Below are 15,095 nucleotides of genomic sequence, written 5' to 3'. Positions count from 1 at the left end.
AAGCACTGCTTACCCATTTCCAGGCTATTTTTCATACACATCTTTCTGCCAGTGGTTTTGGAGAAAGCGGACTGATGGGTTTCAGAAGGAGGAGCTGTATGTAGGGAGGGGGAGGGTCCGGGGAGGGGGACATGAGAGATGGGAGCCAGACTAAGGAGGGAGAGAAGAACAGATGGAGGGCAGGAGCGCGGGCCTGGGGTTGAAAAGTTCATCTCTGCAGGGCAGAGGGGGTGAAGAGAGCAGGCAGAGAGTGAAAGAAGCAGATTTCTCATGGCTCCTCTGGCCCATTTCTTGCCTCCGTGCAGATTCCATATACACATACTTGGTTCCTCACCGACACCAAGCCAGGAAACATGTTGTCTAAAGCTGAGAAAAGAATAGTGTATCAAGAGATGGCTTATGAACATTTCTAATGTGTGCATGTGTAAGTATTCTGGTGACTTTGTGGACAAGAGGAAAAAGAAATCTGCCTGTACAAAAGGTTGTCACACATGGCAGCAGAGGGCAGGGTCTCCTTCATTAGAGGTGTAGGAAATGCAGATGGAATGTATCTTTCCACAATGATTCTGGATAGTTTATCTTTATATAGTCCCAGACCTTCCTGACCAAATCAACTAACAAAATAACACACACACACACACACACACACACACACACATACATTGTATTCTTACAAACTTGCATAAACAGTAACCCCCAATTCCCTAGTTAGCATCTGGATGAACCCTGTTTGGTTCAACACCCCAACTGTTCCACTAGGCCCACAATTTCCTCTGTCAAAGGAATAAGATACTCTCAATTTTTCTCACTTGGGGACCTCAAGCTCACAAGCCCTATTTTAGTGTCAACCCTACTATCAGTATCTCATTCCTCTAGAATGGACGTTTAGGAGGCTTCTAACTATCCTATAAGTGGCCACTCTATTTATGGATCAAAAGTAGTATGACCGTCACACGAGCAACAGAGATTCAGGACAGACCCTAATGGTGGCACAGCATTCACACTTCTGCAACAGGGTTATTCATATGCTGTGGGATGGGCAACTAGAAAAGAGAGAAGTGACACTTTTTTAGTTTGTGGAAGATGGATCTCCAATTCAGATCATTACCAAAATTCCTAGGTTCCTAAATATCCAGCATTCCTGAACTCCAAACACCGCGGGGCTGAGATCTCCTGACCTGTCCCCACAGAGCTGTGAAATTCAGTTATAAGGCAAACAAGGCCATGTTTGTCCCATAAAACCACCGTGTGTGAGCTAATTAAATGACATCATAAAACAAGGAGATAAATGCAGGCAGCAGGGAGCCCGCCTAGAGATGGCAATGGGATCAGATGGGTGGCTGAAATAAAGACAGGCCAGGAGAAGAGTTGAGGGTGAATATCCCCAACCCCAACCTCAAGATTCCTCAGGAGCTTCCAACGAGCATCATGTGATGGGTGAGGGGAAGGAGGGTCTGAAGACAGAGAAGAGCTACACGTAGTCTAAAGGAAAAGACGCTAGCAAAGGAAGGAAAGCAGCCTACGCAAATGTGGACCTCCCCACCCTGACACACGGAGAGATTCTTACATATTACTGTTAAACCTATTTGCATATATACATGGAGTCATATGTAGAGATATACATAAGGAGTCGCAAAAACAAACATTCTAAACAAGATAATTCTCCTCCAGTTCACTGAGTTAGGCAACTTCCACTGCAACAGAGGGATGTGTAAGCCATGACCTCAAGAATTTACTCCAGCCCTAAAGGATTCTTTGATTTTGTGATCTCTGAGCATACTTAGGGCATTTTAAAGTGACATATGTTCGCTGCTTCCCCTAAACAGTAACCCATTGATAATGTCACTAAAATGATGGGTACCTGGAGCAAATAAAATTCACATTCATATCTGGTCATGTGGCCCAGAGCTCTGCTGTTTGCAGCGGAATGGATGAAGGCTATAACTGGCCAAGGTACCTGTCCCAGAGGAATACTCTGGCAGGTGAGGGGCAGGAACTCACAGAATACCTGAAATAAGCTTAAAATTTAGTTTCCTTTATAGATCTTCTTGGGCAAAGTAAGACTGAGTCTCAGGAACTCCTCCCCCTCCCCTCTTCCATTCCCAGCCTTCAACCTAAGGCACCTTTCCTCACTGCTCCACTCAGGCACACATCTCATCCAGAGAAGTTCGACTTCCTCATGCCCATGCCCCTTCCCAAAGATGTTCATGTTAGAAGGAAAAATTGGGAGTGAGGAGGATGCCCAGATCAGTAAAACAAATTCAGGCATCCTGTCATTTATTTGTTCACACCTTCACTCAGCAAACAGTTATTAAGGGCCTTCTATGTACGAAGCACAACTGAAGTTGCAAAAATAAATGACCCTAAAGAAGTAAAGCTGTCACTATTTGCAGATGACATGATACTGTATATAGATAACCCTAAAGTCTCCACCAAAAAACTATTAGAACTAATAAGTGAATATGGTAAAGCTGCAGGATACAAGATCAATATACAGAAATCTGTTGCTTTTCTATACACTAATAATGAACAATCAGAAAGAGAAAGCAAGAAAAGAATCCCTTTTAAAATTGCATCAAAATGAATAAAATACCTAGGAATAAACTTAACTGAGGAGGTGAAAGACCTATACTCTGAAAATTTTTAAACGGTGATGAAGAAAATTGAAGCTGATATAAAGAAATGGAAAGATATCCCATGTTCTTGTATTGGAAGAATTATCATACTACCCAAAGAAATCTACAGGTTTAATACAATCCTTATCAAAACACCCATGACATTTTTCACACAACTAGAACAAATAATCCTAAAATTTATATGGAACCACAAAAGGCCCCAAAATGCCAAAGCAATCTGGAGGGGAAAGAACAAAGCTGGAGGTATCATGCTCTCTGACTTTAGAATATACTACAAAGCTATAGTAATCAAAACAGCATGATTCTGGCTCAAAAATAGGACATAGATCAATGGAAGAGAATAGAGAGACCAGAAATAAACCCCCACGCTTATGGTCAATAAATCTACAACAAAGGAAGCAAGAATAGACAGTGGAGAAAAGACAGTCTCTTCAATAAGTGATGCTGGGAAAACTAGACAACTACATGTAAAAGAATGAGATTAGAACATTTCCTCACATCATATACAAAAATAAACTCAAAATGGATTAAAGACCTAAATGTAAGACCGGAAACCATAAAACTCCTAGGTGAGAACATAGGCAGAATGTTCTTTGACATAAATCATAGCAATATTTTTTTGATCTGTCTCCTACGGCAAAAGAAATAAAAGCAAAAATAAACAAATGGGACATAATTAAACTCAAAAGTATTGCCCAGTAAAGGAAACCATCAACAAAATGAAAAGACAACCTACTGAACGGGAAAATTTTTTTGCAAATAATATGACCAATAAGGAGTTAATATCCAAAATATATAAACAGCTCATACAATACAACCCAATATCAAAAATCAAAAAAAACCTGATTGAAAAATGGGCAGAAGACCTGAATAGACATTTTTCCATAGAAGACATACAGATGGGTAACAGGCACATGAAAAGATGCTCAAAATCACTAATCATTAGAGAAATGCAAATTAAAACCACAATGAGATGTCACCTCACACCTGCTGGAATGGCTATCATCAAAAAGTCTACAAATAACATATGTTGGCAAGGATGTGGAGAAAAGGGAACCCTGTATACTGTTGGTAGAAATGCAAATTGGTGCAACCACTGTGGAAAACAGTATGGAGGTTCCTCAAAAAACTGAAAATAGAACCACCATGTGATCCAGAAATTCCACTCCTGGGTATATATCTGAAGAACAGAAAAGCTCTAATTCGAAAAGATACACACACCCTAACGTTCACAGCAACATTATTTACAATAGCCAAGATATGGAAGCAACCCAAGTATTCATCAACAGATGAATGGATAAAGAAGATGTGGCACATATATACAATGGAATATTACTCAGCCATAAAAAAGAATGAAATTCTGCCATTTGCCACAACATGGATGGACCTAGAGAGTATTATGTTTAGTAAAATAAGTCAGACAGAGAAAGAAAAATACTGTGTGATATCAGTTACATGTGGAATATAAAAAATAAAACAAACAAATGTATATAACAAAACAGAAACAGACTCACAGATACAGAAAACAAACTAGTGGTTACCAGTGGGAAGAGGGAAGTGGGGAGGGGCAAGATAGGGGTATGGAATTGAGAGGTACAAATTATGCATAAAATAGATAAGCAACAAGGAAATATTGTACAGCACAGGGAAATATAGCCATTATTTGGTAATAACTTTATTTTTGGGCTGTTTTTTTTAAACATCTTTATTGGAGTATAATTGCTTTACAATGGTGTGTTAGTTTCTGCTGTATAACAAAGTGAATCAGCTATACATATACATATATCCCCATATCTCTTCCCTCTTGCATCTCCCTCCCTCCCACCCTCCCTATCCCACCCCTCTAGGTGGTCACAAAGCACCAAGTTGATCTCCCTGTGCTGTGCGGCTGCTTCCCACTAGCTATTGATTTTACATTTGGTAGTGTATATATGTCCATGCCACTCTCTCACTTTGTCCCAGCTTACCCTTCTCCCTCTCCATGTCCTCAAGTCCATTCTCTAGTAGGTCTGCGTCTTTATTCCCGTCCTGCCCCTAGGTTCTTCATAACCTTTTTTTTTTTTTTTTTAGATTCCATATATATGTGTTAGCATACACTATTTGTTTTTCTCTTTCTGACTTACTTCACTCTGTATGACAGACTCTAGGTCCATCCACCTCACTATAAATAACTCAATTTAATTTCTTTTTATGGCTGAGTAATATTCCATTGTATAAATGTGCCACATCTTCTTTATCCATTCATCTGTCGATGGATGCTTAGGTTGCTTCCATGTCCTGGCTACTGTAAATAGAGCTGCAACGAACATTTTGGTACATGATTCTTTTTGAATTATGGTTTTCTCAGGGTATATGCCCAGTAGTGGGATTGCTGGGTCATACGGTCATTCTATTTTTAGTTTTTTAAGGGACCTCCATACTGTTCTCCATAGTGGCTGTATCAATTTACATTCCCACCAACAGTGCAAGAGGGTTCCCTTTTCTCCACACACTCTCCAGCATTTATTGTTTGTAGATTTTTTGATGATGGCCATTCTGACTCGTGTGAGGTGATACCTCATTGTACTTTTGATTTGCATTTCTCTAATGATTAGTGATGTTGAGCATCCTTTCATGTGTTGGTTGGCAATCTGTATATCTTCTTTGGAGAAATGTCTATTTAGGTCTTCTGCCCATTTTTGGATTGGGTTGTTTGTTTTTTTTGATATTGAGCTGCATGAGCTGCTTGTATATTTTGGAGATTAATCCTTTGTCAGTTGCTTCATTTGCAAATATTTTCTCCCATTCTGAGGGTTGCCTTTTCGTCTTGTTTATGGTTTCCTTTGCTGTGCAAAAGCTTTTAAGTTTCATTAGGTCCCATTTGTTTATTTTTGTTTTTAGTTCCATTTCTCTAGGAGGTGGGTCAAAAAGGATCTTGCTGTGATTTATGTCATAGAGTGTTCTGCTTATGTTTTCCTCTAAGAGTTTTATAGTGTCTAGCCTTACATTTAGGTCTTTAATCCATTTTGAATTTTTTTGTGTGTATGGTGTTAGGGAGTGTTCTACTTTCATTCTTTTACATGTAGCTGTCCAGTTTTCCCAGCACCACTTATTGAAGAGGCTGTCTTTTCTCCATTGTATATTTTTGCCTCCTTTATCAAAAATAAGGTGATCATAGGTGCGTGGGTTTATCTCTGGGCTTTCTATCCTGTTCCATTGATCTATATTTCTGTTTTTGTGCCAGTACCATACTGTCTTGATCACTGTAGCTTTGTAGTATAGTCTGAAGTCAGGGAGCCTGATTCCTCCAGCTCCGTTTTTCTTTCTCAAGATTGCTTTGGCTATTCAGGGTCTTTTGTGCTTCCATACAAATTGTGAAATTTTTTTGTTCTAGTTCTGTGAAAAATGCCATTGGTAATTTGATAGGGATTGCATTGAATCTGTAGATTGCTTGGGTAGTATATTCATTTTCACAATGTTGATTCTTCCAATCCAAGAACGTGGTATATCTCTCCATCTGTTTGTATCATCTTTAATTTCTTTCATCAGTGTCTTAGTTTTCTGCATACAGGTCTTTTGTCTCCTTAGGTAGGTTTATTCCTAGGTATTTAATTCTTTTTGTTGCAATGGTAAATGGGAGTGTTTCCTTAATTTCTCTTTCAGATTTTTCATCATTAGTGTATAGGAATGCAAGAGATTTCTGTGCATTAATTTTGTATCCTGCTACTTTACCAAATTCATTGATTAGCTCTAGTAGTTTTCTGGTAGCATATTTAGTATTGGTAATAACTTAAATGGAGTATAATCTATGAAAATGTTGAATCATTATGCTGTACACCTGAAACTAATATAATATCGTAAATCAACTATACTCCAATTAAAAAAAAAAAAAAAGAATTACTCCGGCCCCAGTATTGAAGTATGCACATCTCCTTGGGCAAGGCTGTCTTTGTCAGCAATCCAAAAAGGAGTCCAATATTCTGAAATACTAGCCTCATCTTTCACCATTCTCTAGTGAGTTCTTTTTTGTGCTGAATGTGCAAAAAACTGGAGCCCTGAATCACTGGCAGTCGAGGAGATGGTCTCCCTGGACCCTTAGGTTCCTTTCCTGGCTCCACCCTGACTCCCTGGGCAGTTCTGGACAAGTCGTGGACTCAGTTTCTCTACCTGGGAAGCGGGGGAGGCTCCCACTGACTAGTTCTCAACTTCACAGAGCAGCTTGGTGATTAATGGGCTAATGTCCGTGGGAGGCTTTGAGCTCTTGGGATGAAAGACATTCTAAAGCCCTGACTCTGTTGGAAACTCTGCCCAGCCAGCAAGATACCCTGAAACCAGAAAGGGGGCCTTTGATCATATATTAAGGGTTGTCTTTGGAAGGATGAACTAGAGGGGATGAGTTAAAACAGTAGCAGAAATTAAAGTAGCATGAAAAAAAGGACTTTCGGGCTCCTGGGCGGAGTCCTTTGCCCTGGAGGTGTTTTCAGATCTTTCGCTAGCCTATAGAGGGGTGTGGTCTGGATCACTTCTGGAAGCTTCTTCTGGACATCCTACAGCCAGCTCCATGTTAGCTGCTCTCTAACAGATCTTTAATATTTAAGGTTAAATATTTAACCTTAATGTCTTCCCCCACCCCACATATGAAACCAGCCACCTTCTCCACTGCACAAGTTGGTAGCAAGCATAAAGGATGGTCCATTTTATATATTGTTATATATAACAAAAATTTTTAATTGGTTTAAAAAGTTAAATGTGCAGAAGAGCTTTGTTATAGAATTTATCCAAAATCTCAAAGTATTCATTATCAAGATAGAGTGCAAATATTGAGATTTCAAGCTCGGGTATGGGGTCAGGCTTAAGTTCAAATACTGGTCTGCCATTTGCCAGTTATACAACTCTGAGCAAGTTGCTTAAACACACTAAGCCTCAGTTTAATCATCTGTAAAATGGCAATAATAAAAATTCCAACTTCATATGATATTGTAAGGATTAAACTGGAAAATTCTGAAACTACCAAGAGCTGGCAAGGATGGTAGAACAACAGGAACTCTCAGATACTCTAGAGTGAAAATTGGTACAGATACTTTGGGAAACAATTTGGTATTACTGAGCAAACTTGAATGTTCACACACCCTATAACCCAGAAATTCTACTGCCAGGTACAGACCCTACAAAATGCGGGCACAATCGCACTAGGATACATGTTTAAGTATGTTCAAAGCAACATTGTTTTCAATTGATAAAAACTGGAGGAACTTCCCTGGTGGTCCAGTGGGTAAGACTCCACGCTCCCAATGCAGGGGGGCTGGGTTTGATCCCTGGTCGGGGAGCTAGATCCCACATGCCACAACTAAAGATCCCGCATGCCGCAACTAAAAGATCCCATGTGCCGCAACTAAGACGCGGCGCAGCCAAAATTAATTAATTAATAATTAATTTAAAAAAAAAACTAGAAAGGATGTGATGTCCACCAACAGTAGAATGGATAAAATACCGTATATTCACACACAGTGAAATATGTATAGCAATATGTATGACAATTAGTAAACTACAGCTACAAGCAGCAACATGAATGAATCTCACAGATAAAATGCTGAGTAAAAAATGTAAGACAAAAGAATACTCACAATTTGAGTGTATCAACATAAAATTCAGAAAAGGGCAAAACTGGGACTTCCTTGGCGGTCCAGTGGTTAAGACTTCGCCTTCCAATGTAGGGGGTGCAGGTTTGATCCCTGGTCGGGTAGCTAAGATCCCACATGCCTTGGGGCCAAAAAATCAAAACATAAAACAGAAGCAATATTGTAACAAATTCAATGAAGACTTTAAAAATGGTCCACATCAAAAAATCTTTTAAAAAAAAGGCAAAACTATACTGTTTAAGGACACATACATTGATACTAAGACTATTATGAAAAGCCAGAAAATTATTATCACAAAATACAGGATAGTTACCTTTGGGAAAGGGAAGCAATTGTGATCAGAAAGGGATGCCCAGGGAGCTTCTGGGGTGCTGGCAAAGCTCTTTCTTTTTAGGAGTGGCGGTTACATGGGTGTTTCTAGGTGCCACATTATTCATTAAAATGCACGTATATCCTTTATACATTTTAATGAATATGTGTCATATTTTACAATTTAAACATAAAAAAGATTTAATTAGGTTACATATGTAAAGTGATTAATAAAATGTCTAGTGAATACTAAGCTCTCAGTGAATGTTAACTATTATACCCATTATTTATCCACCACTAGTTCAGAAATTATCTGTACCATTCTTTCCCCCCTTTTATCATGGTAGATATGTGGATTTGTGTTAATAAACAGTTAGTTGACTGCCTACTATGTGCTACACACCGTACTAGGGAGAGAAGAACCAGATATCATCCCCATCCAAGGTGCTCACCTCGCTCACCTGAAGGAACAAAGACAGCTCCTGCTTCCCAAACTATCAACTTCTCTTTCCACCTATGTGGGTTAAATGTCAACTTCTCAATAATGATGAAATCACAAACAGGGATTTGTGTCCAGAAAGAAGCCTCCACTTCAAATCACCCCTCCCCCATCCTAACCAATTGTACTGTTGCCCCAGACCATGGGTATCTACTCATCCCGCTACACACGTACCAGATGCAGCCCACATGACGTCTGCCACACCCTCAACCGTGGCAGAGAAAAAAAGAGCTGTGATCAAAAAAATCTCCCCAGTGTCTGCACTAGCCTCCTACTCATCCCTTCCCACCTCAACCCCACCATCCCAGCTTCAGGACACGAAATACATTATGACCCTGGGCCTTCGTTTACATGTAACAAACAGAGGTCAATTTATTTCTAAATCACTTTTTTTACGGCTCTATTGAACTATTTGCCACATTATTTATACGTTAATGGGCCAGGCCCCTCTGGGAAGCTCCCCATCTAATAAATAACGTGCCAAATCATTAAGCAAGGTGATAAAATCAAAGCCATTTAAAAATACATCAACCTGCGTTCCCTTCCAGTGAAATAAGCTCCAGGGGACCAGAGAAGAGAAGCGGGGAGGGGGAACCACTTTCTATTACTGAGTTTGGTCAGGTGTAGGGTTCCCCCCCTCCCCCTGGGCTGGAGATAAAACTCAGAGCTGGGAGATCTAGATAACCTGGCTGCTTATCCATATCCCCGGCAGCTAGGGCGAGAGGAAGCAGATAGGAATTACAGTAGGGATCACCGAGAGGAAGCTTCAGGCAAGAGGAAGCTGGGGCATAAGATTCTACCTCCCACCTACCCTGTAGGGCTACTGGGGGCAGACAGAGGAGCCCAACTGAGCAAAGGAAGTTACATCCTCTGGCTGCGAACTGGGGGTTAAAAAGAATATCCACTGGAGGCCTTTACCTTTCTACCTGTTTCCCATCACTGTAATTCTCTCTTCTGAATCTCAGTATTTACAATTAATCTGAGTCACAGAGAAGAACACTAGTAATAACAATTACTCTGGCTACCCGCCCCCATTCTTCACCTCTCACCCCAAAGGGCTTACCACATCCTTCTTTATCATCAACTCTCTCAGAAAACCTGTGCAGAGCTAGCATAGCAGTGGCAAGAAGACCTAGGCTGGAAGACTTACTCTTGAGCACCCTGAGGATTTGACCTTGAGCTCCCTAGGGACTTGACCTTGAGGTTCTTCCAAGTAGTCCAGAGAAAAAAGGCACATGGGAACCCATCAATCTATCCCTACCCTGAGGCTCCCTGTGGGTAGACCCCTGCCTTAGGTACTATAAGGAATGATTCAGCTAGATACTCCCCTGGTTGATGAGAAAGACAAGACCCCCTCCCCAGGACTCTGACCCAGACTGAAAACCTAAACAGCAATACAACTGAAGGAAGTACAAGTTGAATATCTTAGCAGAGAGGGCAGGCAAAGCAGAGACATTATCTTTTGGATAGGAGAGGTTTAAATAAATATGTAAGTCCTAAGCAAACAAACTAAACATTGTTTACTTTAATTCTAATAAGAGCCTTGAAAAGTAATGTATAGATTCAAAGAAATGAAGAGATTTAATCAAGGTCACACCACAGGTAAGTGGAGGGCCAGGACTTGAATCCAAGTGTGATTGTCTACAAAAGGCTATGTTCAGGCTTCCCTGGTGGAACAGTGGTTAAGAATCCGCCTGCCAACGCAGGGGACACGGGTTCAAGCCCTGGTCCGGGAAGATCCCACATGTCGCGGAGCAACTAAGCCCGTGCGTCACAACTACTGAGCCTGCGCTCTAGAGCCCGCGAGCCAGTACTACTGAGCCCGTGTGCCACAACTACTGAAACCCGAGTGCCTAGAGCTTGTGCCCCACAACAAGAGAAGCCCCTGCAGTAAGAAGCCCACGCACCGCAACAAAGAGTAGTCCCCGCTTACCGCAACTAGAGAAAGCCCGTGTGCAGCAATGAAGACCCAACGCAGCCAAAAATAAATAAATAAAATAAATAAATTATACAAAAAGAAGAAATAGCTGTGATTAAAAAAAAAAAAGGCTATATTCTTTTTATTAAATCATCATGCCAAGGAGTAGAGATGAGCTTTGAGTTGAGTTCTAAATGAAGAGACCCATACGGATAAACTAAGAGAACAGGGGCGGTAGGGTTGCCAAATAAAATGCAGGATGCCTGTGCCCAAATATTTCATGGGACACACACTAAAAATTGTTCGTTGTTTATCTGAAATTCAAATTTAATTGGCATCCTGCATTTTCATTTGCTAAATCTGTCAACCCTTAAAGCAAGCAACTCTTAAACCTTAACGCAAAGCAAATGGCCTGAGTGAAAGCTCTCAAATGAAGGGAAATAAGGCTTGCAGGGAGGAGGAGAAATAGGTTTGCTTAGATGGTACAGACAGTGCCATACTGGGAAGTCAAAAACTAGGAAGATGATGGTCACAGCTGCTAGAAAGGTCTTGAAGAATGAAAAGTTTATACTTCATAGGGAATAGAACATTGTTGGTTCTAAATTGTAAACTTTGAGGAAAGGACAAAAATAGTTTCACCGAATTTAGAACTGGAAGTTAATTAATTTATAGTAACTCAACACCTTTTATTTGTAGATTACTTTATAGTTTTCAAAGCACTGTCACCTACGTTTAATTTGACCCTCATATACCCGTGGCATGGTAGACAAAATGGATGTTATCTGCTTCTGTTGACTCTGTTCCCCCTCAGCCTAGCTGGTCTCCATCCTTCCCTCTACCACCAACATCCTGAAAGGCACTCCACTGCTTCCTACCCCCACTTTACCACCCTCCTGAAACTGTCCTCACAGGGTCACCTGTAACATAGCCAATGGCTTCTTTTCATTCTCCATCCCACTTTACCTCTCTTTGGCACTAACACTGTTGACAACCTCCTTTTTCTGTGATACTATTGACCTCTTATCTCCTCCTACCTCTTGGATCACTTTTTCCCGGTCTCCTTCACTCTTTCCGTGTCCTTCCATCCTCCGCTTAACGTAGATATTCCCAAATTTCCATCCTTGGTCTTTTCGTTGGGTGATTTCATCCATTCTATTTTCAGTAACTGAATGTGCACTGATGACTCCCAAATCTACACGTCCCACTGGTTTTCTAGATGCTAGATTTGGATTTTAAATTGCCTCCTAGAATTTCTACTTACTACCCCCATTCTATTCATCCTCCTACTGCCACCAAATCTAGCCATCTTTTTCACTTAATGAATAACTCCCAATTACTTACAGGATAGGCTTGTCCATGGTCATATAGTTATGGTAAAATTCGGTCTAGATCAGGAGGTTGGCAGACTTTTTCTGTAAAGGACCAAACAGCAGACATTTCAGGTTTTGCAAGCTGCATATGGTCTCTATTGTACATTCTTTTTTTTTTTTTTTAATCAGTCATCAATTTTATACACATCACTGTATACATGTCAATCCCAATTGCCCAATTCAGCACACCACCATCCCCACCCCACCGCAGTTTTCCCCCCTTGGTGTCCATACATTTGTATCTGTGTCTCAACTTCTGCCCTGCAACCCGCTTCATCTGTACCATTTTTCTAGGTTCCACATACATGCGTTAATATACGATATTTGTTTTTCTCTTTCTGACTTACTTCAGTCTGTATTGTACATTCTTCTTGGGTGTTTTTTTAAAAATACAACCCTTTAAAAATGTTAAAAAAAAAAATTCTTAGCTTGAGGGTTGTACAGAAACAGGTTTAGGGTCACAGTCTGCCAACCCCTGATCTAGGACCAGGCCTCCAAACTTATTCTCTTTTTCTTGTTTTTGGAAGTTAAAAACTTATATGTATGCAGTATTCACAGCTTTAAAAATTCCTCTTGTACACATCATTTTATTTGCTCTCTGTTTTTTGGACCCCCATTCTGTACCTCCCTCATGGTACGTACTCAGGTTCACAAATTATAACTCTACTAGGCTATTTGTGAAAATAATGATTATCTCTCATTCACTTTTTTTTTAAAGGCACGAGGGGATTTATTTATTTATTTATTTATTTATTTTTGGCTGCGTTGGGTCTTCGTTTCTGCACCCATGCTTTCTCTAGCTGTCGCGAGCGGGGGCCGCTCTTTGTTGCGGTGCACGGGCTTCTCATTGTGGTGGCTTCTCTTGTTGCAGAGCATGGGCTCTAGGCACACGGGCTTCAGTAATTGTGGCACACGGGCTCAGTAGTTGTGGCTCCCGGGCTGTAGAGCGCAGACCCAGTAGCTGTGGCGCATAGGCTTAGCTGCTTCGCGGCAGGCAGGATCTTCCCGGACCAGGGCTCGAACCCATGTCCCCTGCATTGGCAGGCGGATTCTTAACCACTGCACCACCAGGGAATTCCCTCTCATTCATTTTTTATAGTCCATAGCAACCAGCCCAATGTGTTATTGATAATAGGCACTTTAAAATGTTTGTTTAAAGAACTAGTAACCTAGTTTTAAATTTTTATTTAAATAGGAAAAGTTGAAGAAGGGTCTGAAAGCTGAACAATCAGTTAGATGGCTGGTGCTCTTCTGGACTGTAAGGAGAGCCATGGGGACAGGAAGGAATGGAAAGAATGGAAGAAATCCCTCAACACTACGATCTCTGCTTCCCCCTCTGGGAGTTCCAACTCTCCAAGAGCTGAGTGGCCTAAGGTTTTTCCAAGAGAAAACCTACCTGGAGTTAATATTGCCTGTGGGGGTCTTAACTGCTTCACTGGAGCATCAGAGGCCCCCAAGGCTGATTGGAATGAAATCAGAGAATCTTAAAGTTATAGGAGAGGGCCTCCCTGGTGGCGCAGTGGTTGAGAATCTGCCTGCCAATGCAGGGGACACGGGTTTGAGCCCTGGTCTGAGAAGATCCCACATGCCGCAGAGCAACTAGGCCCGTGAGCCACAACTACTGAGCCTGCGCGTCTGGAACCTGTGCTCCGCAACAAGAGAGGCCGCGACAGTGAGAGGCCCGCACACTGCGATGAAGAGTGGCCCACACTTGCCGCAACTAGAGAAAGCCCTCGCACAGAAACGAAGACCCAACACAGCCAAAAATAAATAAATAAATTTAAAAAAAAAAGTTATAGGAGAACTTAGGGGTCCAGCTTCCCACCTAAATGGCTATAGTCAACTCCCAGTTACCTGGGCTAAGGCAGAAGAGCTGTAACATGGCTCTCACCAAGTCAACAGAAAAATTAAATAATGTCTTTTGGACTTCTTAATGCAACATTTTTTTTTAATCTTCCAAAAATGTGTCTCTGTTTTCAGAATTGTCTTAGGAAGTGTGTCTCATAAGTACACCTTGCTGGGAAATAAAGGAGAAGGTGGCCTTGATTAGGAAAAGATATTGAATGAGAGTTGACAACACTATTCCTGCAGCTAATCTGAGGCCTGGGGGGTTAGGGCAAAATCACCGCTTTTTAATATCAGGGCCTCAATAAATACTTGTTAATAAATTTATTGATCTACTCTTTTCTCCCATACCTTCTTGCCTTCTCTTATTAAATTCTGCATTTGGAAGAGGCTAACAAGGAAGAATTCTAGACATCTGGGCTTGGGTACTTCTAGAGACACAGCTAGTCAACAGACTACAGCAGAAGCCTTGAGTCTGGGTCACGTTCACCGTAAACCCTTGGTCTAATTCAACTATTGGCCGCAATGGAATAGGGATGGAGATGACTCCACCAGTGGCCATCAGTCAGTAGACATGCCCAGAGCCTACAGTAAGCAGGGTCTGCACCCAGGAAGTCTAAAGCCACCCTCTCGTCACTTAGGCTCAGTTCTTGGCACAAGCATCAATCACCAAGACGTGTCAATACAATCAGCCAAGTGCCAACTCTCCTTTTTTTTCCAGGACGAAGCTGACTCGTATGGTTCACAGAACTGTTTTAAACAAATGTCCTGTCTGTTCAGGAAACAACTCTGACAGCTCGTGACAATGTGAGTCTGAAAATGGTTGACATGGAGACGCAGTGAACAAAGTGTAGAGCCTTACTCCTCGCCCTGTGGTCCATGAACCAACAGCATCAGCAT

General features: G+C 41.2%; 1 long non-coding RNA gene across 4 annotated transcripts in view; it reads right to left on the bottom strand.

Moving 5' to 3' along the window:
- LOC309609690 overlaps window positions 1-15,095 on the bottom strand; it is a 205,383-nt gene that overhangs the window by 43,605 nt on the left and 146,683 nt on the right. For 3 of the 4 annotated variants that reach the window (XR_014233529.1, XR_014233530.1, XR_014233531.1), the window contains one exon: window positions 8,240-12,392. This is a non-coding gene — a long non-coding RNA (uncharacterized lncRNA). Of the gene's footprint in view, window positions 1-8,239; window positions 12,585-15,095 lie in introns of those variants that run through there. The other variant, XR_014233532.1, reaches the window with a different exon arrangement.

The sequence above is a fragment of the Balaenoptera borealis genome (assembly GCF_965194805.1).
Source record: "Balaenoptera borealis genome assembly, chromosome: 13".
In the NCBI taxonomy this organism is placed as follows: Eukaryota; Metazoa; Chordata; class Mammalia; order Artiodactyla; family Balaenopteridae; genus Balaenoptera; species Balaenoptera borealis.
This window is presented reverse-complemented; position numbering and strand designations above follow the sequence as displayed.